We start from the raw sequence: 24,026 nt of genomic DNA on the forward strand, positions 1-24,026 counted from the left end.
TTCTTTGTATTCTTTACTATCATTCCTTGACTGTGTGATGTAGGTTCCTTTTCAGCATCACTCATTGAATTCCATTTGGACCTCACATCTTTTGTCACCTAATATAAAACATAAACGTTTATTAATCAATACATTAACACTAAATACTACTCAATGTCAATTTCATTTTACATACCGAACCGCTCTGTCTGCCATCTTCCTTCATCCTTTTGCATTCGGCCATACTGTCAACATTTAAAATTTGTAATCAATTTAAAGTTTATCGATACTTTAATCCAATTACCATTTCAACAATAATAATAAAAAGACATTGATACTTACTAGAAGTACATATATCCACCCTTTGGTTGCTTTCGAGTCTCGGCCTCAATTTCAAAGTCATCTGCTCCACCAACAATTTTCCAACCCATTGACTCCATTTTTCCTTCATATATCAGTTTACGCAAATCAAATTATTTTGTTACATACATTTTATTCAATATACAAATATAGATAACTACTCTTGTGGTAAAACGGTTTTCTTCAAAAGAATTTGAATGGCCACACCAAAATGTGTCGGCACATTTATACAACCTATAATATCATTTTCTACCTATAATATTTAATAAAAGTATCGACATTTATATTTTTCCTTGAATATCACTTTCTACCTGCAATCGGTCCCAAATGATTCTTTACTCCAAAACCCCAAACAACACATAAAAACCCTATCGTGATTACTGTAATAATAAAAAATTAGGGTTTCGACAACATACTTTTCGATTCGACTGCAGCAACAAACAAACAAACTTCGCTTTAGAAACGCCTTCTGAAATGCAGCAACAATTACGCTTCGATTTCAAAAACTCGTCCATTCTATCTATTTTCAAATGATATTTAGCTTATATTTTCATCGGATATGTTATTTATATTTAATCGATACAAATACAAAAGTGTCGATACTTTTATGTCAGGTGTCGATACTTTCGAAAGGATAATTAACTATTTCTTTGAAAGTGTCGATAATTTATTACACGTACTTACGAAAGTATCGACACTTTCAATATATCCGGTATCATTTTACCGGTTTTATCATTTTGATACCGGTTTTATCATATTTTTACCTGTTATATCGTTGTGGATCGATATATTTTTTAAAGTATCGACACATTATAGGCGCTAAAACTGTTTCTCTTTTAAATTCACAAAGTGTCGATCCTTATATAAAGTATCGACACTTTTAATATATCCGGTAACGTTTTACCGGTTTTATCATTTTGATACCGATTTTATCATATTTTTACCTGGTATATCGTTTTGGATCGATACATTTTTTAAAAGTATCGACACTTTATAGGATTTAAAACTGCTTCTCTTTTAAATTCACGAAGTGTCGATCCTTATATTAAAGTACCGACACTTTAAATGTATCCGGTAGCGCTTTACCGGTTTTATCATTTCTATACCGGTTTTGTCATAGTTTTACCTGTTATATCGTTTTGGATCGACACATTTTTAATTTGGATCGACACGAACCGGTAGCACAATTTTTTAATATTTCTTCATGACTTAGACCTACTTTTATAAGTATGGACACTTTTATAAAAATGATATATACTTTTTTTTTAAAGTTATGTAATTTATGTTTCAATTTTTTTTAATAGTGTTTCATGTTTTCTACCTACAATATTAATTTAATAATTTCATTTACACAAAAAATTATTTGATTGTTTTGATATTTTATAAAATATTATTTAGAATTTAAATTTAACAATATTAACCAAAGATAATAATAAATATATTTTCACAGTGAAATAAGTATGGACACTTTTATAAAAAGGATAGATACTTTACAATATAACAGGTAAAAATATGACAAAACCAAATTCATTATGACAAAACCGGTAAAATTTACTTGATATGTTAAAAGTATGGACACTTTTATAAAAATGATAGATACTTACCGATAACCAAAGTTTACCGGTTACCAAATTTTTTAATAGTTTTTCATATTTTCTACCTAAAACATTATTAGTTGTCAACATAATAGGTACCGCTAAACCGAATTTATTAAATACATTTTAATGTATCCGGTACTGCCGTATATTAGCCGTATATTAACCCGCCTTTCCTGAGACCATAACATATGGGCCCTTACTATACGGAGACCCAAAAGAAAAATAGGCTGCAACGTTAATCAAAATGTTTGTGTTTGTAGCTTCAATTTCGCTTCGCTTCCCTCTTTACTCACCTATCATTCAAATTCTTGATATTTTTTGCAATAAATAAATGGGTAAAGTATAGTAATGGTCACTGAACTTTTTTAAAGCTTTCATTTAGGTCCTCCAACTTTTAAAACTTGCAATACAATCCCTCAACATTTAGTCTATTTGCAATATGATCCCCGACGTAACCGGCAGTTTGACGCCATTACAATGTCGTTAGTACGTTTGCAATATGGTCACTGAACTTTTCAGGTGCTTGCATTTAGGTCCTCAACTTTTAAAACTTACAACACATTCTTCAATTTCATTTTAAACCCCAAATTCCTTTTCGATCTGGAATTTCCTTTTTCGCTTCTCTCTTCTCATTTCCAGTGTAACTTTTCAGTCGGGGATGCATGGGAAATTATAATCTAACTTTGAATTACGTGGAGGTGTTGACTTGAATAAAGGCCCATTGAGAGAAGACCCGACCAAGGGACTATCGGGACCATCAACGATTCAAGGTGTAATGTTAGATACATGTCATCTCAGATGAAGCATAGATGTTCGATGAAATTCTTGTGAGAAAAAAATGGGGTTAGAATTGCATAGTTGATAAATACTACTAAGATGAACTAAGTATCATTATTGAAAGTCACCAACAAAGCTGAAATTATTATGTATAAATGGTATATAATAATTTCTTCATTTAATCCTTGTGGTTAAAGATTTTCCAACATATGATCAAATATAATGAAATCTCAAACAGCGCATTCACCTCTCAGTCTCTTTCGCTCACATGCACTCTCGTTTGGTTTTTGTTTTTCAATTTATACATAATAATTACAAATTTGTTGGTGACTTTCAACAATAATACTTAGTTCATCTTAGTAGTATTTGTCAACTCTGTATTTCTAACCCCATTTTTTCTCACAATCATTTCATCGAACATCTATACTTCACCTGAGATGACATGTATCTAACATTACACCTTGAATCGTTGATGGTCACGATAGTCCCTTGGTCGGATCTTCTCTCAATAGACCCTTATTCAAGTCAACACCTCCACATAATTCAAAGTTAGATTAGAATTTACGATGCATCCCCGACTGAAAAAGTTATGTTGGAAATGAGAAGAGAGAAGTGAAAAATGAAATTCGAGATCGAAAAGGAGTTTAGGGTTTATAATGAAATTGAAGAGTGTGTTGTAAGTTTTAAAAGTTGGGACCTAAATGCAAGCGCCCAAAAAGTTCAGTGACCATATTGCAAACGTACTAACGACAGTGTAACGGGTTAAACGGACGGTTACGTCGGGACCATATTGCAAACGGCCAGTTACGTCAGGGACCATATTGCAAACGGACTAAATGATGGGGGACTTTATTGTAAGTTTAAAAAGTTGAGGATCTAAACAGAAGTTTTAGAAAAGTTCAGTGACCATTACTGTACTTTACCCTAAATAAATTCAACAATTTAAATTAAATTCCTTTGGCTTCTTTCATTCCTCTCAATCCATCGCCATTTGCTATTTCGTCCAAGCCTAAGAGGTGAAATTCCTTCAATCGATCAATCCCCGGGTTGCTAATTTCCCTTTTCAATTTCATCAATTTTTCGAATCGTAATTTGAGTTTTTTGCTATTGGGTATTTGACGATGATTTTGATGATTATTTCAATTTTTTGTTTTATGTATTTGACGATGATTCTGATGATTATGGGCATGTTCTGCGCGATAATATTACTAATGTTTCTGAAATTTTAAATGAAATTGGCGGACTAATGAAGAGTTCAGTTAAATGCTGGGGATATATGTATTGAAATTGCTGATTTACTAGAATTTTTTATGATGGGGTTTTAAAAAATATATATTTTTCTTAATGTTTCAGGGTTCTTTGTAAGTTCTTTGCTCATGGAGCATGCTTCAAAGGGGAGAATTGTGAGTTTTCCCATGATTGGAAGGATCCACCAAACAATGTAGGAAGTGCCCCTTTGACCTTTTTGTTTTCCCTGTACTTGCTGCTGGTCCTTTTTTGTTACGTTATTGTTGCTTCTTACTTGGTTATTACAGATTTGCTCATACTATCAGAAAGGAATCTGTTCATACGGTAGTCAGTGCAGATATGAACATGTTAAGGCTTCTCAATTGGATTTATCTGCTTCATCTAAGTCGATGAAGCCTCATCAATTTGGGATATCGGGTTCTGTTCCTCAAGGTCCTTCAACGAGCAAATTTCGTGGTTCTGCTGTACTTTCAGCTACTTCAGCAGAGTTTCCTGGTTCCAATGGCGGGTTCCTTCTCCCACCAAAAATGCATGGAATTTGGAATATGAGCATCAAGATCTATTGGATGATGGTGATGTTTTGCAGTGTAGGAGTGGTAATCTAGCTGATCGTTCCATCTGTACGTTTGCTGCATCTGGTAATTGCCCCCGTGGAGAAACATGTCCTCATATTCATGGAGACTCTGTCCCACCTGCAGAAAACATTGTTTGCATCCTTTCAGACCTGAAGAAAGAGAGGACCATATAAAAATATGTGAGAAAAAGCAAAAGCACATTGAGGCGTTGAAATATAGTCAAGAAATAGAATGCAGTGTCTGCCTGGATCGTGTTCTGTTGAAGGCCACAGCAGCTGAGCGGAAATTTGGGTTGCTCTCAGAATGTGATCACCGTTTTTGCATATCCTGTATTAGAAATTGGCGTAGCAGTTCCCCATCGTCTGGAATGGATGTCAATACTGCATTAAGGGCTTGCCCAATCTGTCGTAAGCTATCATATTTTGTCATTCCTAGTGTGATTTGGTATAGCACTCCAGAAGAAAAGCAGGGAATTGTTGATAGCTACAAGGCAAAACTGAGGTATACAACGCTTCGATGATCTATAATATGTCTTATGTACATGTATATTTTTTTAATGATTTGACAAGCATTATTTTTTTGCTCACAAAACTTAAGATCTGTAACTTTGCGAATTTATTATCCTAACTAATAAGTTATATTGTTTTTATCTTCAGGTCAATAGATTGCAATCACTTCAACTTTGGTAATGGGAACTGCCCTTTTGGGACTAGTTGTTTCTACAAGGTAATCATTGTCTATTTGTTCGGCTTTTTGAAATGGAGAACTTCCTTTACTTAGCATTTCCAAATTTGCATTGTTTCATATCCTATTAAGTGTCAACTGCTATAAGCATTTTAGATGTGATTTTATGTTATAATTCTCTGTTTTGTGGTTTTTGGTGCTTGTGGTTATTCTTCTCTTGTTGTGTCACAATGGTTGCTCAATCTTTGAGCAATTTCTTTGCCAAATCTCTATCAGGATATGGATATCAAACAATTAGACTTTTATCTGAAGAGGTTAGTGTAGAAATAAAATTTTCTTTTATTGTCAAATTTGAAAACCACAAGCTTTGATCACAATTTCCTTGTAAGTCCCCCACTAATATTTGGTAAGAGGAAAAAGTATGAGAACAGTGGATTATTGGGAAAAACTAATAGGTAAGGCAAAGATGATTAATCATGGCTGAGATTTGGACTAAGTGAATGCAACGAAAGATTGTAATTCGCTAAATATGATTTTTGTATGAGTAATCATCAGAGAGAAGGATAATGATGATAAATTAAGAAGTTTGTTAGAATTCAGAGACATTTTGGTTTGTTTATATGACTTCTTCATTTCCGCTTTGTCTATGTCTCTCTACCTTTGCTACAACAGACACACGTATCACAAGTTCAATAGCAAATTGCATGGTGCTTTAAGATTTTGTTTTCCCTTGCTCTAAGTTGACTTTTATTTTAATTGTTAGTCATTCTGAGAGGTTTACATTGAGAATCAAAGAACATTAACAAAAGATCCAGCAAAGCCAATAGGAAAATCGGAATATCTATGGTGCCTTTATACCAAAATTTTCTCCTTCTGTTATTCTATTATGGCGCTTCTTTTGAATGTATTCTTGCTGCTATAATTAAGGGGGGAAATTGTGTCAAATTGAAATTGTCATCTCACTAAGTCCAAGTGATTACTAATATATTATCTATTTAATGTTGCTGTTTGGTTCAATTATACTTTTTTAGCCCAGAGGTATTTTTGCTTCCAGTTTTGTGATATGTCAGGTGTTGGGATTCATATATTTTTGTATCCTGTGTTTCTTCTTTCTATTGTATGTGCTCTGCCATTAGTTCCTTTCTTCTCGTTTTTTTTATGCCGGGGAATAAGGGTGGGATTAAGATGTCTTGTTGCAGTGTCACTTTCTTCGCAGTGTAGGATATGGTGATGTTTGTTTAGATGCTCAAAATCAAATGTAGCGTATTCTCTCCTTTCTGTTTTGTTCATTTTTATACAATTTACTTTAGTCATAGAGAGCGTTAGTTGTATGATTCTTTTAATGGATGCACTTGTGTTGTCTTCCAGCCTACTGTCAAGCCAGGCTCTTATGCATGGAAATACCACAAGCCACCTCCTCGCCGATCCAATGTTATAGATATGGACACAATTTTTTATGCTTTCAAGCACTTAATTGAAGAAGATGGCCTGAATATTTTTGATGATGAAGATTTGGAAAACGATGCTATGTCTATGGAGATGGCCTTGTTTCTAATGGAGCTAGATTGTGAACCAAGTGACTCCTCGAGCGATGAGGAGGATTTTCACTATTAAGTTCCTAAATTTAGTTGTTGTGCTCCATTTTTCTGGAAATATGGAAATGTGGTAGCATTGGTGTTTCTGTAGGTTGCTACCTTAAAACATTCGTTTATTAGTATTGAAATCTGGATTAAGTTATGATAGAGTTCAAATTACTTTTCACAGTTTACATTAGTTTGAGGCTCAATGTGGGGGATATTAAGGTGTAAATGTATTGCCTTGCAATCCTGGGATTTGTAATTTTGTATAATTGTTCTTGTCGTAACCGGTTTTCGTCCGGGCACGAAAATTTTTACTTGGCGGAAAAATGAATAAATAAATGATTTTAATTTAAAAATATTTTGGAAGTCGCTATTGACCTTTTTTTTAGTTAGGTAGGTCAAACACCTAAAAAAATAATCTTTTAAATTAGTTTTTAAGAAAATTTATTTTAAAAGATAAATTGATCTGCGTATAACCAAAATCATTTAATAAAGAAGGAATTCGTGGTCGGTTACGTTTAGGGAAGGATTAGAACTGTTATAACGCCTAAAATTGGTACTCATTAATTATAAATTACCTCTATTATTAGAAATTTAAAAAATATTTAATTTATAATCCTGTTATTTCAAATTTATTATTATAATTTTAAGAAAATCTATTAATTTATATATATATATATATATATATAATATTTATTTATTTAGAAATATCAGAAAAATGACTTCTAGATGCTTTAAGACAGCTCTTTTTTTAATATTAAAAAATAAATAAATATTAATAAAACATTTATCTAAAAATAATTTAAAAAATAGATTAATATAATTTATAAAAGTAAAATATTTATTTATTTAAAAATATCAGAAAATGAACATCCAGTTGCTTTAAGACTGTCCCTTCTTAATATTGAAAAATAAATAAACATTTTTCTTAAAAGTAATTTATAAAATTAAATTTATAAATAGGATTTTAATAGAAAACAAATAAAATAAATAAACATTATATATATATATTTATATGACTTAAGATAATAATAAAAAAATAATAATGAAAATAAAATACTAATTTAAAAGTATTGAAAAACAAAGTACAATACAAAATATAAATAAAATTGCAATAAAATTAATAAAAAAATAAAAAAAATTATAATATTAAAATATAAATATTGAAATTAAAGATACTAATTCAAAACATTATAAAATATAGTGATTTAAAGGTGTAATTTACCCTAATTAATTAATTCATATTAAAATAAAATTTATTAAAATTACAGGGACTAAATAGGTTATTTTACTTAAAATATATAAAAACAGGGTGATGACTAAATTATAAATAAAGTAAAATTAAAAGATCGAATTAATATGATTGCATTTTGATTTAAGTGACTAAAATGAAAGCTTACTAAGCTAAAGGTATCGAGGAAAGGATTTGGCCATACCAAAATTACGGATATACCCCTCCTTAAAACGGCGTCGTTTAGGGGAGGATATTTATACCCTTTATGGCCGGCTATAATGGCCATCTCTTCTCATTTATTTTTCTTTCTTCTCTCTCTTTAAAAGAGAGAAAAAATTTTCTCTCAACTCTCTCTTCAATTCCCTCACCGGAGGAACGAGCTTCGGCCGACAACCGCGCTCCGACGCCGACCACCACCACCAGCCACCGTCAACGGTGGCCGAAATTCCTAAATTACCCTAAAACATAGATTTTGACCTCCTAAGGCCGAAAATGACCTTTGTTTTCTTTAAATCCCCTTAGATTTCCGTAGATCTAGGAAAACCGAAGCTTTTACCTCGGTTAAAACAACGTCTCCGACGACGATTGGGCTCTCCTCGGTGGTAAGTCCCTCGTTCTTGTTCTATTTTCTCTTGGTTTTTAGTCTTTGTTACTGTCGTGTGGTTGTGCTTGCTCGTTTCTGGTTCCTGCCCTGTTGGTCTCTGTCGCCTCTGTTCTTGCTTGCAGTTTTGGTTATTTCTCCTTGGATTCTTCCTCTCTGTTTTCAGGTTTGGTGGTGGCTTTTTATAGCCACCACAATGCTCGGATCAGACCAGTCCAAAGGGGGAAGCTTCGGTGAGTCACCATAGCTATGGTGGTGACTCACCATAGGGCTTTGACGTGGGGCGGTGACGCGGCGCTTCTAGAGACTTCGGCGAGGGTTGGGCGTGGCAGCAGCTTCAGACCACATGGCAGTGGAATTAGCAGCCACCTGGTGCATCAGAGGCGGCTGGAATGGTCTAGGAGGCAACGGCGGGGCTAGGGTTGAGATGATATAAACCCTAAATGATTTAGGGTTTCCTTTAGGTTACTGGTTCTGGGCCGGTCTGTAATATTGTGGGCATGTAATAATAATTTAATTAATTAATAATAATAATAAGTAATAAAATAATAAGAATAAAAAATAAAAAATGGATAAAAAATAGTATCTTCAGCTGCCCCTCTTTACTCATTCTTGTGTTAACAAGAATAGGGCAAAGACAAAAAGATAATTATTTTTTTTTCCATTTGACTTCACTTGATTATGATGGCAATGTTGAGCAAATTCTTCTTTGGGATTAGTTCTTCTCATTATGAATTTTTCCACTGGGGATGACAATTTATCTCATTCTGGGATATAATCTAGAAAAAAGTTGAACAAATTCTTCTCTTTCAGATGAGCTTTTTCTTCTTTTTCCGATGAGTTCTTCTCATTATGAACTCCTTCTGGAAATGCTGATCTTCAAAAGAGGTATTGTTGATTCAATTTCAATATGTGATGAATCTAATTAAGGTTGAACAAATTCTTCTATTTCATCAGATGAGTTCTTATTATTATGAACACTTCTGGAAATGTTGATGTTGATCTATCTCCTTCTGTGATAGAATCAAACAAAGGTTGAACAAATTCTTCTCATTATGAACTTCTTCTTCCTCTTCAGATGAGTTCTTCTCATTATGAACTTCCTCTGGAAAAGTTGATCCATCGAGTGATGAATTCAAGAAAAAGGTTGAACAAATTCTTCTCATTATGAATTTCTTCTTCATCTTTAGATAAATTCTTCTCATTATGAACACTTCTGGAAATGTTGGTGTTGATCTATCTCCTTCTGGATAGAATCAAACAAAGGTTGAACAAGTTCTTCTCATTATGAACTTCCTCTGGAAAAGTTGATCCATCGAGTGATGAATTCAAGAAAAAGGTTGAACAAATTCTTCTCATTATGAATTTTTTTTCTTCATCTTCAGATGAGTTCTTCTCATTATGAACACTTCTGGAAATGTTGGTGCTGATCTATCTCCTTCTGGATAGAATCAAACAAAGGTTGAACAAGTTCTTCTCATTATGAACTTCTTCTTCCTCTTCAGATGAGTTCTTCTCATTATGAACTTCCTCTGGAAAAATTGATCCATCGAGTGATGAATTCAAGAAAAAGGTTGAACAAATTCTTCTCATTATGAATTTCTTCTTCATCTTCAGATGAGTTCTTCTCATTATGAACACTTCTGGAAATGTTGGTGCCGATATATCTCCTTATGGATAGAATCAAACAAAGGTTGAACAAGTTCTTCTCATTATGAACTTCTTCTTCCTCTTCAGATGAGTTCTTCTCATTGTGAACTTCCTCTGGAAAAGTTGATCCATCGAGAGATGATTCAAGAAAAAGGTTGAACAAATTCTTCTCATTATGAATTTCTTCTTCATTTTTCAGATGAGTTCTTCTCATTATGAACTCTACCTAGCATTTTGATCCATTGAGTGATGGATTCGAATCTTTGCTAAAATCTTTGAAATTCCTTCAAATATTCAACATGGATAAAATGAATGAAAATGCCCCTATTTTGCAAATGTCTAAATATGATGCATGAATGCTAAGTTTATCTTTATTTGATTTTAAAGTGGTGAACTCGGTCTTCTTCTCTTGGTTAAAATGTCATTTCAAGCTGGTATTTCTGATTTGGAAGAGCAATCTTTGTGTCTTCTTTGTTTCATGAAAGTCTCAGAAAAGATGTTTCATTTATGGAACTCTTGTCGTAGTCAAAACTATGACCTTGATGCCCCATTTTTTCTTTGATAAAATCGGCTTTCTTCATCTGAACTTGTGTAAAAATCCAATAAAGCTTTCATCTTTAAAAGAGAATCTATCATATTTGAAGAGAGAATCTATCATCTTTGGGGAATGTAGATGTAGATATGCTAAACTCAGCAGAGATTAATTAGGAGAGCAACGTCTGTTCTGATTTGACTTTTGAAACACATCATAAGGAAGATTTATCCTAATTCCTTTCATGTCTCCTTATCTAATCAGATCTCAAACAAAGACATTCAGACCATATTATGTCGAGATGCTAAACAACAACCTTTCATTTAACCTTGGTTGGCTCCACTAGTTTTTTGTTGTTAAAATTTCTGCTTCCCTTCTGTGGAAAGAAATCTTCATCATATTTCACTTCAAAGTTTGGTGTTGAAGAAGAAAGACTTCATCTCGGATCCATAAATGGAAATGCCATATGATTGCAACATTGGTTCAGCACCATAATCACTGGTTCGTAAAACATTTGACACACATTCATCATCTCATGTGATTTCTGCTCAGATGCTCGTAAAACATTTGACAACACATTTATCATCTCTTGTGGCTTCTGCCCATATTTCTCATCAGTGAGGCTCTTTCATAGTGTTCAAAGCTTTTTGTATGATGTCACAAGAACACTTGAGAACAAAACTCAGTGGGAATACAAACGGGATACTGGTGTGTTTCATGACCAAAAAGTTGGTAAAATTCACAAAATGTGCTAATCCCGAATTGAATAAGAGATACCAACTGATCTTGATATCATCTCGGGCAAGGGCCAGTGTGATATTGATCACATTTTCTTCCATAATGAGCATTGTAGGAAGTAGAAACACATCAACTATATGATCCATGTACAGAAGGAGGCTCATGGAATTCTTGTTGCTGTAGATGAAAAGCACATGATAAAAACCAAATGGATGAAAACTCAGTTCAGCCTAGCTGGCAATGATAACCCCAGTAACAACGGGAAAGAGCAATATACGTAAGTTAAGTCTCTTTATTCAATATCATCAAGTAAACAAAAACTGATGTGAAAAATAGCTTTGTAACCCCAACAATATGATTGAAACTAACTGCCAGGAATTTCAAAGAAATATTTCAAATCATCATTTGCGTGTCACAAATGTATTTGAAACACAAAGTCGAGATCTTAAGGAACTAAACCCTAGATCGAATGGTTTGCATAGGGACCATCGTTATCCATGCAACTATGATGTAGCTGAACAAAGAACACACTGTCATGTCACATATGTTTAAGAAGATTAGGTATTTGAAACCCTACTTGCTAAGTAGATATTTGTTCAACAACATGATCATAATATAACTGCCTGATAAACGAAGCAATTATGTATAGTTAGCTCGACTGTCACTGTTTCACCATTTTCATTCTTCATATCTTTCTGTCTTATTAGAAATATTTGCCCAAGTCAATGATCTTTCCCTAAGATGATATGGGTCTTCAACATACCCTAACATTTGCTGATACAGACGTTCAAAATGCACCAACATTCTTGATTCTGATTAAAAGGGATTTCAGCATGCCCCAACATTTGCTGATATAGACGTTCAAAATGCACCAACATTCTATTTTTGGTTGAAATGGGCTTTCAAGATGTCCTGCATGGATTTGTCTGAATTAGGCCTTCAAAATGCCCCCACATTCTAAACTGTAAGACTTATTCTCAATGTTTGTTTGATTTAAATCTCATGATCCCCACGAGGTCCAATTTTGACAATGTACTATTGTGGGTACTTGCGGCTTTATTCGTGCCTCAAATATATTTATCTTGAATACTCTCATTCTGATGTCACTAAACAGCAGTTGTAAAGTAATTTGAGGAATTCTCTTCACGTTGTCACAAACTTAAGAAGTAATCAATCATTTTGACGAAAATGTATGATATATGTGTCTCTTCTGAATGAGGTGACCATTTATAGTGGTACAGGTTCTGGAAAAGTCCGCACCCATGCAACATGTTGATTCTGATAACTACTCATCTGATTATGAAGCGACCTTTCATGATGATTTCACAGATATTGATAGTTCTTCTGATACCGAGGAAATCCTGAATTCTAATTCTGATGAGGAGAATAAACTGTTATACTTGATGAAAATGGGATACTCAAAGGTTGAGGCTTCAATAGCTATGGAGAGATGTGTTCCGGATTCATCAATTGCAAAATTGACAGTTTTTATATGTGTTGTTCAAATGGCTAAGGCTACTGACGCACTTCTTTCGGTAGAAGATAGGAAGCCATTATGCAATAACCCCATTAAAAGAAAAGGCAAAAATTAGGCTATGATTTTTGGAAAAGGAAGAAAGAGAAGAAGCTTCTTAATGAAGACGATCATGCAATTCATCTTCCAAATCCAATGATTGGTTTTGGGGGTCCTACCAAACCAGATCAGATAACTCAAAGAACACTTCCAGAAGATGTTATTGGGCCTCTTTATTTCTACTATGAGAACGTGGCACTTGCTCCAGTTGATGTTTGGACCGAAATATCACGGTACTTGTACGATGTAGAGCCAGAATTTGAATATTTGAAGTATTTTTGTGTTGTTGCACGGAAAAGGGGATATATTCATAATCTGCCAATTGAGAACATATTTCTTCTTCTGCTTTCTCCACGCACTATACATGATGTTTTTTTATTGACAAAGAAATGGTGGCCTTCCTGGGATCTAAGAACAAAGTTGAACTGTTTACAAACATGTACAAGAAGTGCCAAATTAACAGAAAATATCTGTAAGGCTCTTGAAGCTTATGATAATGAGCCTCCTTCGAGTGTCCAGAAGTATTTTCTTGATGAGTGCCGAAAATAGAATCTGGTATGGGTTGGAAGGAATAAAGTTGTTCCACTTAAACCTGATGAGGTGGAAATGCTTCTAGGTTTCCCTAAAAAACCATACACAAGGAAGAGGATCTGCTAGAGACATGTTCCCCAATGGTATCAATATTCTGTTGCTTTTCTCTGGATCAGGGATGTAGAGGTTGCCTTCTACTGTCTGGGCATACCTTTGAAAACAGATGCTCAAGAACTGAATGGTGATCGGTTGGAGCAATTGATGAGTAGATTTGACATATTCGATCTTGTTGTCAGTGGCATCCAGTGTAACAACCTTACCGGAAGAAATAAACCTCATCAGGATGAACTCAAAGATTTTTGTTGGTGCATTTTCTTCTAATAACTGCTACAATGATTGTCTCTTCTGATGCTCCAAAATACTCACTGCTATATCCCATTCACTTTTTCTGAACCATGGAAAGGTTTGGTTTATAGTAAAACTGGTTATCTCTACTTTTGGAATCCGGTAACCATTGTTACTCCATATGAAAAGCCTACAAATGTAGAATCTGTTCCAATGTCTTATTCTGTGTCTATAAGTTCTCAGTTTTAGGTTCAACAATCTTCTGAAGGACATAATGAATATAATCCTGACAAAGAAAATGATCGGCATGGAAGAAGTAGTAATTATGTATCAAGACTTGAGGCAGTATCATGGTATAACCAGAGTGTAAGTAGTGGACTTGTTCGTTCCCATAATACACCTTAATGGGACTTATAGCTCTGTGATTGGAGGATATGCTAGAGACATGGATTAGTGACTAGGGAAAATAATTTGTCTGGTGATGCTTATCACCCTCAGCATGAGATAAGTGATAGTCTTTCTTGATGAATTGCTAATAATGTCACAGGATAGCGTCATAAGTTCAATTCTCCAAACTTTCTGGCTTCTTGGACCACTTACTTTCAAGAAAGTGAAGTACTTCATCATTCTGGCATCGCTCATTCTTTTTCTACAACAGAGGTAGAATAAACAATAACTTGCTTCAAGGACCTTCCTCGTTTGAGACTGCCCTATTTGAAAATGTTTTTCCTCCTTTCTTTATCGAAAAATGAAAGAATTTTGTAAAATGTTGCCTATTATAGGTTCACAATAGAATCAAATCATAAGACATAAAATCAATGAATATCAAATAAATCAACTAATCTTTTAAATCATTCAAAAATCATAGTCCTATGGCAAGTGTCAAAATTATTGACTGGTTTAAGGTGTAGGTTGATTCTGGTAAAGTAGGGTTTCTCAGGATAGTCCAGCATATATGTCTCTTTGGGCTTTCATTAACTTGAAGAAATTATTGTTATGCTTATCTGGTAGGGATACTTCTCGTTGTTATACTCATCTTGTAGAGATACTTCTTATTTCTAGACTCTCAGGAACGTCTTTGGGATGTGTGGTGCTTCATCAAGAGCTTAAGATTGTCTCTCATGTCATTGTTGCACCATTCAATATTCAAGCCGCCTTTTCATGTTTTCAACTCGAATCCTCCTTTGGTTTCAGGATGTTATTTAAAAATTTACATCTTGAACCCCCTTTTATCATTTTTCATATCATGCATTAAAGATTTAGAAAAATAGTTTTTACAAATAAAAATCAATCTTGAGAGGTGGAATGAAATCTGAAGATATTCTCTTTCACATAGAAATCCATGTATGATTAGAATGGACTTTTCAGGTACATAACGTAGGCCAGGGCTCATGGTTACGAAAGAAAGGGATAAAAAGGCTCAAACAAGTGTTTAAGGATAATTGAACCAAGGATCAATTCATTCTGATGTCTTCAATCTTGCTTTGCTTGACTTGGATCTACTTTGTGGGGATTTTTCCATAGGATTCATTCATTTGTAGCATTTCTTGCACTTCTTGTTGAATAAGAATCTTTGAACTGATTACACTTGATCAACCTTGTAGCTTGAGGCTCAATAAGTCACCCATCTTGATTCAATTTTTTCTTTTTTCCATTTTTTTTTATGAATGAGTATATGACTCTAATTGCTTTGAGAACCTCATTTTCCTCTTGCATTTCAAACATTCTTTCGTTATTCTTGAATGGATTGATCTTCAAGCACTTTGTATTTGATCTACCTTGTGGTATCAAAACTCTCTTCATTTCATGACGATTTGCCTTCGTAATTGACAATTTTTATCCCTGTGAACAGATATCCTTCTTCTTGCCCCCCAATGTGAAGGGTGATCCTTGGTTAAGGTAGAATCAGAAAAAAAATATTATAGGCTCAAAAGGGGACAACAAGGGATATATATATATATATACATATATTTGAAAGGATAAATGAAACAATGTCGTTCGTCATCTCATACACAGAAGCCTTTGTAAAAAGAGGTATCCCCAGAGGGATGAATATTCAAGATTAATCTTTATTTAAATGAAAACAATTAATGCATGATATATTTATCTAAATCAATCTTTTTTCTTCTTTTTTGAGTATGCCCCAATCACTCGAAAATTATCTTCGATAAGTTGGTCCATGATGCCTCATCTCGTCTCTTCTTGCAGGAAGATTCACGGATAATTGAAAGTTTTATTCTTTTGAGGTCTTTTGGTTTATGATGGTTTTGTATCAGGAAGTACATAAATGTGACTTATGAAGTCATGTATATGGTGGAAGGTAGTATCATAAACCAGTAAACATCTGGAGTTGGTCTCTCAAAAATAGGTAGAGACATTTCTTCAGAGTCTCAGATAAGTGTAGTGTCAGGATTTGGTTTTGGTAAGGGTTTAAGTAATTGGCGTTGGATGGGATATGTAAGATATAATTTTACCACTTGCCAGAGATCTATAACTCTTAAAAAATTAAAAGAATATTTAATCTACTTGATACTCAAGAATTTTAAGTTTAAAACTTGATTTCTTGCTCATAACCATAAAAGCAACACAAGTTTATTTATTGCACAAAAGCAGAGAAAGGAACAAAAACTTGTTCAAACAAGATGTTGAAAGTAGAAAGGTACTATAGTGATAGATAATAATTCCACTTGTTTATTTTATCTTGCTTTATCATTCTTCGAATGTTGGGTGTGTACTTGGCCCAGGATTTTCATCCTTATTTGCCCCCCATTCCTTTATCATTTCTTGTGTCAAGACTCCTTTGTCAACGAGCGTCTTTATATCTTTTAACAATGGCCAACAATTCCCTGTTGAATGCCCCTTTACCCCCAAGTGAAAATTACAGAAGCTATTTTGATCATAGCAATGGGTATAAGGTTTGGGTGACACTTTCACCGATCTTGGTGTAATGTATTGGCCCTTAATCAAAATAGGGTACAGATCTGAAATAGATTCTTGAAACACCTTCAAAGTTTTTCTCGCTCGAGAGATTATCACTTTCCTTGAACGTTCTGAACGACTAAATGCTCTCCTGTGGTCGAGGGGATTCTGGATGCTCATTTCATCTACAACTAGAGTAGTATTAACCAGACTTCTTAAGTTGCCCCTTGCCTTACTGGTTTTCAGAAAATCTGATATAGGTATCTGAGGTGTCTTCAGGGTTACATATGCCTCATTCTTTTTTAGACCTATGGGCCAATCTCGGATTACCTCTATGGGAGCCTTTTGATTTCTTTTTCCATTTTTTTGCGCCCGATACTCTTCGCAGGATTTGGTCATATCAGTCTCTGTTGAAGCAACGATTTCTGAGTATTGAACCTTAACCCCTTCTTTTACCTTGCATTTTTGAATTGCTTGCTCTAAAGGATCTTGGAAATTTCCTTCAAGGTTACCAGGAAACTTAGATGAACAATTTGGAATTCCAGTCTGATTTATCCAATGAACCTCCTTATAGGTTCAATTCTCATTTAGAGGCCACTGTGTTTGAACAAGTCGTGGAGTGGTTAATCTGGCTGAGCGTATTTTTGGATGCAATTTTTCATTCGAACAGTAAAAGGGAGGAAATTGAAAACCCTGCACATTCTTTTTCTTCTTGATCACTCTATAAGGTTTGGCACCATGTTTAAGACCTCACTGTATTAACCTCAGCTTCTTTCTCGACGTCAGTATTGTCAGAGTCTCTTATCTTGCCATTCTTGATAGCTATTTCGATTATTTCTCCACTTATGATGATGTCAGAGAAATTATTAGTGGCAACAACCCCTATCATGTGATTAATATAGGGAAATTTTAATGTACTGATGAACAAAGTAGTGAACTCCCTTTCAGTCAATGGTGGATGAACTTGAAAAGCAACGTTCCTCCATCGTTGTGAATATTGTCGAAATCTTTCATTGCACTTTATATTCATGTTTTGCAACATTGTTCGATCAGGGACCATATCAGTCATGTGCTTGTATTGACCCAAAAAAGCTTGAACTAAATCCCTCCAAGAACGTATTTGAGTACGTTTTAGCTGATTATACCACTTGGATGCAAACCCAAATAAGCTGTCTTAGTAACAGTGGATCAACAACTTTTCATTCTCCACATAGCCAGTCATACGACGAAAATACATAGTGATATGATATGAAAGGCATGTGGTCCCATTATACTTCTCAAAATCTGGAACTTTGAATTTTGGTGGGAGAACTAGGTCGAGGACCAAACTTAGCTCTCTGGCGTCAAACCCATAAAATGACTCAACCGTCTCTCTAGAAGCAGTACAAAATTCATTTGGCTTCAACCCAGAAGCAATAGGACAATCAGTGGAGAACGATGCTCCAGCTTGATATTATGAATTCTTAACAGTGAAGTGTACTGGTGATTGAATTTCCTGGTGTACAGAGGTGTGCTCAGGAATGTGAACAGGTGTAACACCCAAAGGATTTGTGGGGTTTTCAACAAGACTCTTTCCAGCAGTTTGGTGCTTCCCAATCATTTCTTTCATATTGTTCAGTAGATCGGTATGAGAATTTGCGATATTAGCTTCAATTTGTGCCAACTTGCTCCTTAATTCTTTCTGCCTCTCTTTTTTCTCTATCTCAAATTTGGTTAGCCTATCTTCCGTTTCTTTAGACATTTTTCCTGTGTCGTGCTAAGCGTTCTTGCTACAAGGAAGAACCAAGATCACTTTGGTTGAAATCGTTATTTTAATGAATGAATGTTTTAATGCATGATGTAAGTTTGAAACTATATATGTAACTATGCAAAGATGCAAATGCAAATGTAAATACAACGATGCAAAAATATGAATGCAAATTGTACAATACAGAAACAAACATAAAAGTACGAATGCAAAATGAAAATGCAAAGATGCAAAATGCAAATGTATATATGAAAAGGTGTTACTCAAGAGTGATCATCTTAGAACAGATTTCATTGAACACAAAAGTTTTCGTGCATCAAAGAAAACTTTACATATAGGGGACAACTTTCAGTCCTAACTTCAACAAAACTTTATATATATGGGATAACTTTCCCTCCTAACTTTTCTAAAGCCAGGTTAGTTTATCAGCTTATGGGCCATATTGATTGTCTGGATTGCAGCTTCTTCCATGACATTCTCTTTCATCTTCTGTATCAGTTCTCAGAGTTGCTCATTTTCACTTGTAAGAGAACCTTTCTGTCCAAGAAGTTCTTGGACAAGATCTTCATATATGTTGCAGTTCTTTTTCAGTTTGGTAACCCCTGTTATCGACTCTTCTGGAGTGTTTCCTATGTCAGTTTTTTGAAAGGCTTGACTGATCTTTTGGAAATCGTCATGCATGGTTTCCACTTCTGCGCTCAATTTCTTGTTTTGATCCTTCAAATAGCATACTTGAGCTTCATAAAAACCTCTTCTACTCTGTGTGTCCCGACTGATACTCTTACCGTGGACTGCTTTTGGTATCAATCTGGTAAGATCTTTGTGGAGTACTTTTGGTATTAATATAACAGGATCTTTGCATGCATAACTTGCTTCTATCCTCGGGGTTTCCTTAGGATGTCTTTCCTTGGTCGCGTCATATTTTTTTTGATCATAAAACTTTTTGTCCATTTATGAAGTCTTTCCGATTTGATGAACAGTCTTTCAAGTCAACACCTTTTGGTTATGCCATGATCATGCAATGCAAATAAAGGAAATCAATATAAAAAAAGTTAAAGCAAAATAAAAAATGAGAAAGGAAAAAATAAATTGGTTAGTACCAATTAATGGAAAGAAAAAATCTATCTACCAAGGTATAAATTCTAACCTCATGCTTTCTAGTTCCATGCTTTGTTTGGAAAAATTAACCTAACTGCATAATTTCTAATTCACATGTATTTATTTAGAGAGAAAAAAGAAAATAAAATAAATTAAAAGCTAGGGCTTATTTCTCCTTTGTGTACACCTACGGATAGAGGTTCAGTACAGTCTTAGATCAGGAGAATTTATAGGGTTTATTATATGCAAGGTTTCAGTTCTAGGAGTAAAGGTACTCGAACTGTCATTATTGGTGCCCCCTTGGGCTGCCAAACCCTCAATCCTAGTCCATTACAGACTTAAGCGGATCGAGTTCAATTCGAGGGGACACATTTCTCTATGCCTGACATGGAGAATAAATTCTCACGAAGACATAGAGCATATGAACCCCGAAAGCTACTTGCTAGATCTGACACGGAGAATAAATTCTCACGAAGACGTCGCTTTCACTCCCACTTAAAAGGGACAAGCTTAATTATAAAGCTTATGTTATGTAATGTAAGTGATGTGTGTAAGGACAAATGTTCAAACCTCTTACAAACAAATAAATATTGAAATTTAATACTTGAAAATAAAATAAAAACATTAATAATATATATATATAAATATTATGAAAATAATAAATATATATATAAATTTTGAAAATAAAAAATTATAAATTAAATATATGATTTTTTTTAATTTCTAATTAATAGAGACAATTTATGATTGATTTTAAAGCTTGACAAAAGATCCACAGCGGAGTCGCCAAGCTGTCGTAACCGGTTTTCGCCCGAGCACGAAAATTTTTACTTGGCGGAAAAATGAATAAATAAATGATTTTAATTTAAAAATATTTTGGGAGTCACCATTGACCTTTTTTTTAGTTAGGTAAGTCAAATACCTAAAAAATAATCTTTTAAAATAGTTTTTAAGAAAACTTATTTTAAAATATAAACTGATCTGCGTATAACCAAAATATTTAATAAAGAAGGGATTCGTGGTCGGTTAAGTTTAGGGGAAGGATTAGCACCCCTATAACTCCCAAAATTGGTACTCGTTAATTATAATTTGCCTCTATTATTAGAAATTTAAAAAATATTTAATTTATAATCCTGTTATTTCAAATTTATTATTATAATTTTAAGAAAATCTATTAATTTATATATATATATATAAATAAGATATTTATTTATTTAGAAATATCAGAGAATGACTTTTAGGTGCTTTAAGACAGCTCTTTTCTTAATATTAAAAAATAAATAAATATTAATAAAACATTTTTCTAAAAATAATTAAAAAAAATAGTTTAATATAATTTATAAAAGTAAAATATTTATTTATTTAAAAATATCAGAAAATGGACATCCAATTGCTTTAAGACTGCCCCTTCTTAATATTGAAATATAAATAAACATATTTCTTAAAATTAATTTATAAAATTAAATTTATAAATAGGATTTTAATAGAAAACAAATAAAACAAATAAATATTATATATATATTTATATGAATTAAGATAATAATAAAAAAATAATAATGAAAATAAAATACTAATTTAAAAGTATTAAAAAATAAAGTACAATACAAAATATAAATAAAATTGCAATAAAATTAATAAAATAAATTTAAAAACTTATAATAATAAAATATAAATATTGAAATTAAAGATACTAATTCGAAACATTATAAAAGATAGTGATTTAAAGGTGTAATTTACCCTAATTAATTAATTCGGATTAAAATAAAATTTATTAAAATTACAGGGACTAAATAGGTTATTTTACTTAAAATATATAAAAGCATGGTGATGACTAAATTATAAATAAAGTAAAATTAAAAGATCAAATTAACATGATTGCATTTTGATTTAAGTGACTAAAATGAAAGCTTACAAAGCTAAAGGTATCGCGGAAAGGATTTGGCCATACCGAAATTATGGATACACCCCTCCCCCCAAAACGACGTCATTTAGGGGAGGATATTTATACCCTTTATGGTCGGCCATAATGGCCATCTCTTCTCATTTATTTTTATTTCTTTTCTCTCTTTAGAAGAGAGAAAAAAAATTCTCTCAACTCTCTCTTCAATTCCCTCACCGGAGGAATGAGCTCCGGCCGGCAGCCGTGCTCCAGCGCCGACCACCACCACCAGCCACCGTCAATGGTGGCCGAAATTCCTAAATTACCCTAAAACGTAGGTTTTGACCTCCTAAGGCCGAATATGGCCTTTGTTTTCTTTAAATCCCCTTAGATTTTCGTAGATCTAGGAAACCCGAAGCTTTTACCTCGGTTAAAACAACGTCTCCGACGACGATTGGGCTCTCCTCGGTGGTAAGTCCCTTGTTCTTGTTCTATTTTCTCTTGGTTTTTAGTCTTTGTTGCTGTCGTGTGGTTGTGCTTACCCGTTTCTGGTTCCTGCCCTGTTGGTCTCTGTCGCCTCTGTTCTTGCTTGCAGTTTTGGTTATTTCTCCTCGGATTCTTCCTCTCTATTTTCTTCTGTTTTCTGGTTTGGTGGTGGCTTTTTATAGCCACCACAGTGCTCGGATCGGACCAGTCCAAAGGGGGAAGCTTCGGTGAGTCACCATAGCTATGGTGGTGAGTCACCATAGCTATGGTGGTGACTCACCATAGGGCTTCGACGTGGGACGGTGACGCGGCGCTTCTAGAGACTTCAGCGAGGGTTGGGCGTGGCAGCAACGTCGGACCACATGGCAGTGGAATCAACAGCCACCTGATGCATAAGAGGCGGCTGGAATGGTCTGGGAGGCAGCGGCGGGGCTAGGGTTGAGATGATACAAACCCTAAATGATTTAGGGTTTCCTTTAGGCTGCTGGTTCTGGGCCGGTCTGTAATATCGTGGGCTTGTAATAATAATTTAATTAATAATAATAATAAGTTATAAAATAATAAGAAAAAAAATAATAAATGGATAAAAATTAGTATCTTCAGTTCTCTCGGTGGTTTTTTTTGTGATGCCTCCTGCTGCGTGTATGTTAAAAAAGTAAATGGTTTTTCCTATGTTGGCCAGTATTTTGTGGATAAAGAAATGTTCATTGAATCGAATTGTTATCTTTTTTTCTCAGCATCCTTGTTTGTAGTATATATTATTCAAATATGATCGATGATTTTCTATTCAAGTACCGGACCTGCATTTTTGTATTCTATTCGTGTTGTTTCATTAGAGGCAGAACTTTTTCTAGTGAATTTTCATGGATGTTATATATTTGTAGCATGCGTATCGAGATGATCAGTTGAAGTTTCTCTTCGCCATCTTGGAGCGGAAGATGGACAGACCATCATAGCTAAGAATATTAGGTATGGTTTTTTGGTACTTCCATTCTCTTTCTTTTATTTATATAGACTTGGCTAATAGAAGGAAAAAAAGAAGCAATGTCTTCTTACGTGTCTTATGCTCGTTTCTTTTCGTTCTTTCTTACTTTTTTGAGGGTGTTTTCAGGTTGTCAGACTTTCTCAGTGACTTGCACATTAGATGAATGTTCATAATATCTACTAAAGCGTGAGTTCTTTCTTTGACTCTGCTTTTTCTTCTCAACTACTTGCAAGTTATGAACTTACGATATCTACTACATTCTTGTCACGGGGCTTGTTCTCCGGTTACGTCCCTCTCCCCCGTTCGTGTAGGATGAAATCATTTATGGAGACCTTGAAACTTTAATTGTTGTAATGCTCCTTACAACACATTGGATAGCCATTGTGAAAACTCCAATTTTGATAGAATAAATACCGTTTTTGTTTCCCGGAAGTCTATTTATTCCCATACTTATTTCATGCATGCAGGATACCTAAATAATGCAAGGACCTACATGCACAGCTTTGATGAAAAACACTTCTTCGGTTTCTAGTGTTGCACTCCATTTGCAAAGGTAAAAATATCAAACGAATTCCGTTCTTTCATTGGGGTTACAGTTGCACGATTATGTGTGGCTTGAAAATTGTATACTTTATAAAACCAGAAATGCAGGATTGCGGAATGGAGAAACAAAAGGTTGGAATCATGGGGGTTATATGCAGTTAACTGCATCTAAATATTAATGAAGTAAAAACGGTTTTGGGGTGACAATGCTGATGGATAGATGTTTGTTGAAAAGGCTTTGGAATATTAGTAATAGCCAATGGCGATTAGTTTCCAATAATCGAATATGCGGGGGTGGTTGTGTTTATTGCTTCATGCTTCCCCATTTATCAGTGTAACACTAACAAATTGTGCTATATATATA

General features: G+C 34.0%; 1 pseudogene; it reads left to right on the plus strand.

Annotated features, from left to right (window-relative positions):
- The first annotated feature begins 3,553 nt into the window (after positions 1 to 3,553).
- LOC120170364 lies at positions 3,554 to 23,282 on the plus strand (annotated as a pseudogene).
- Positions 23,283 to 24,026: the final 744 nt, after the last annotated feature.

This window comes from Hibiscus syriacus, unplaced genomic scaffold, assembly GCF_006381635.1.
Source record: "Hibiscus syriacus cultivar Baekdansim isolate YM2019G1 unplaced genomic scaffold, ASM638163v2 tig00111779_pilon, whole genome shotgun sequence".
Lineage (NCBI taxonomy): Eukaryota > Viridiplantae > Streptophyta > Magnoliopsida > Malvales > Malvaceae > Hibiscus > Hibiscus syriacus.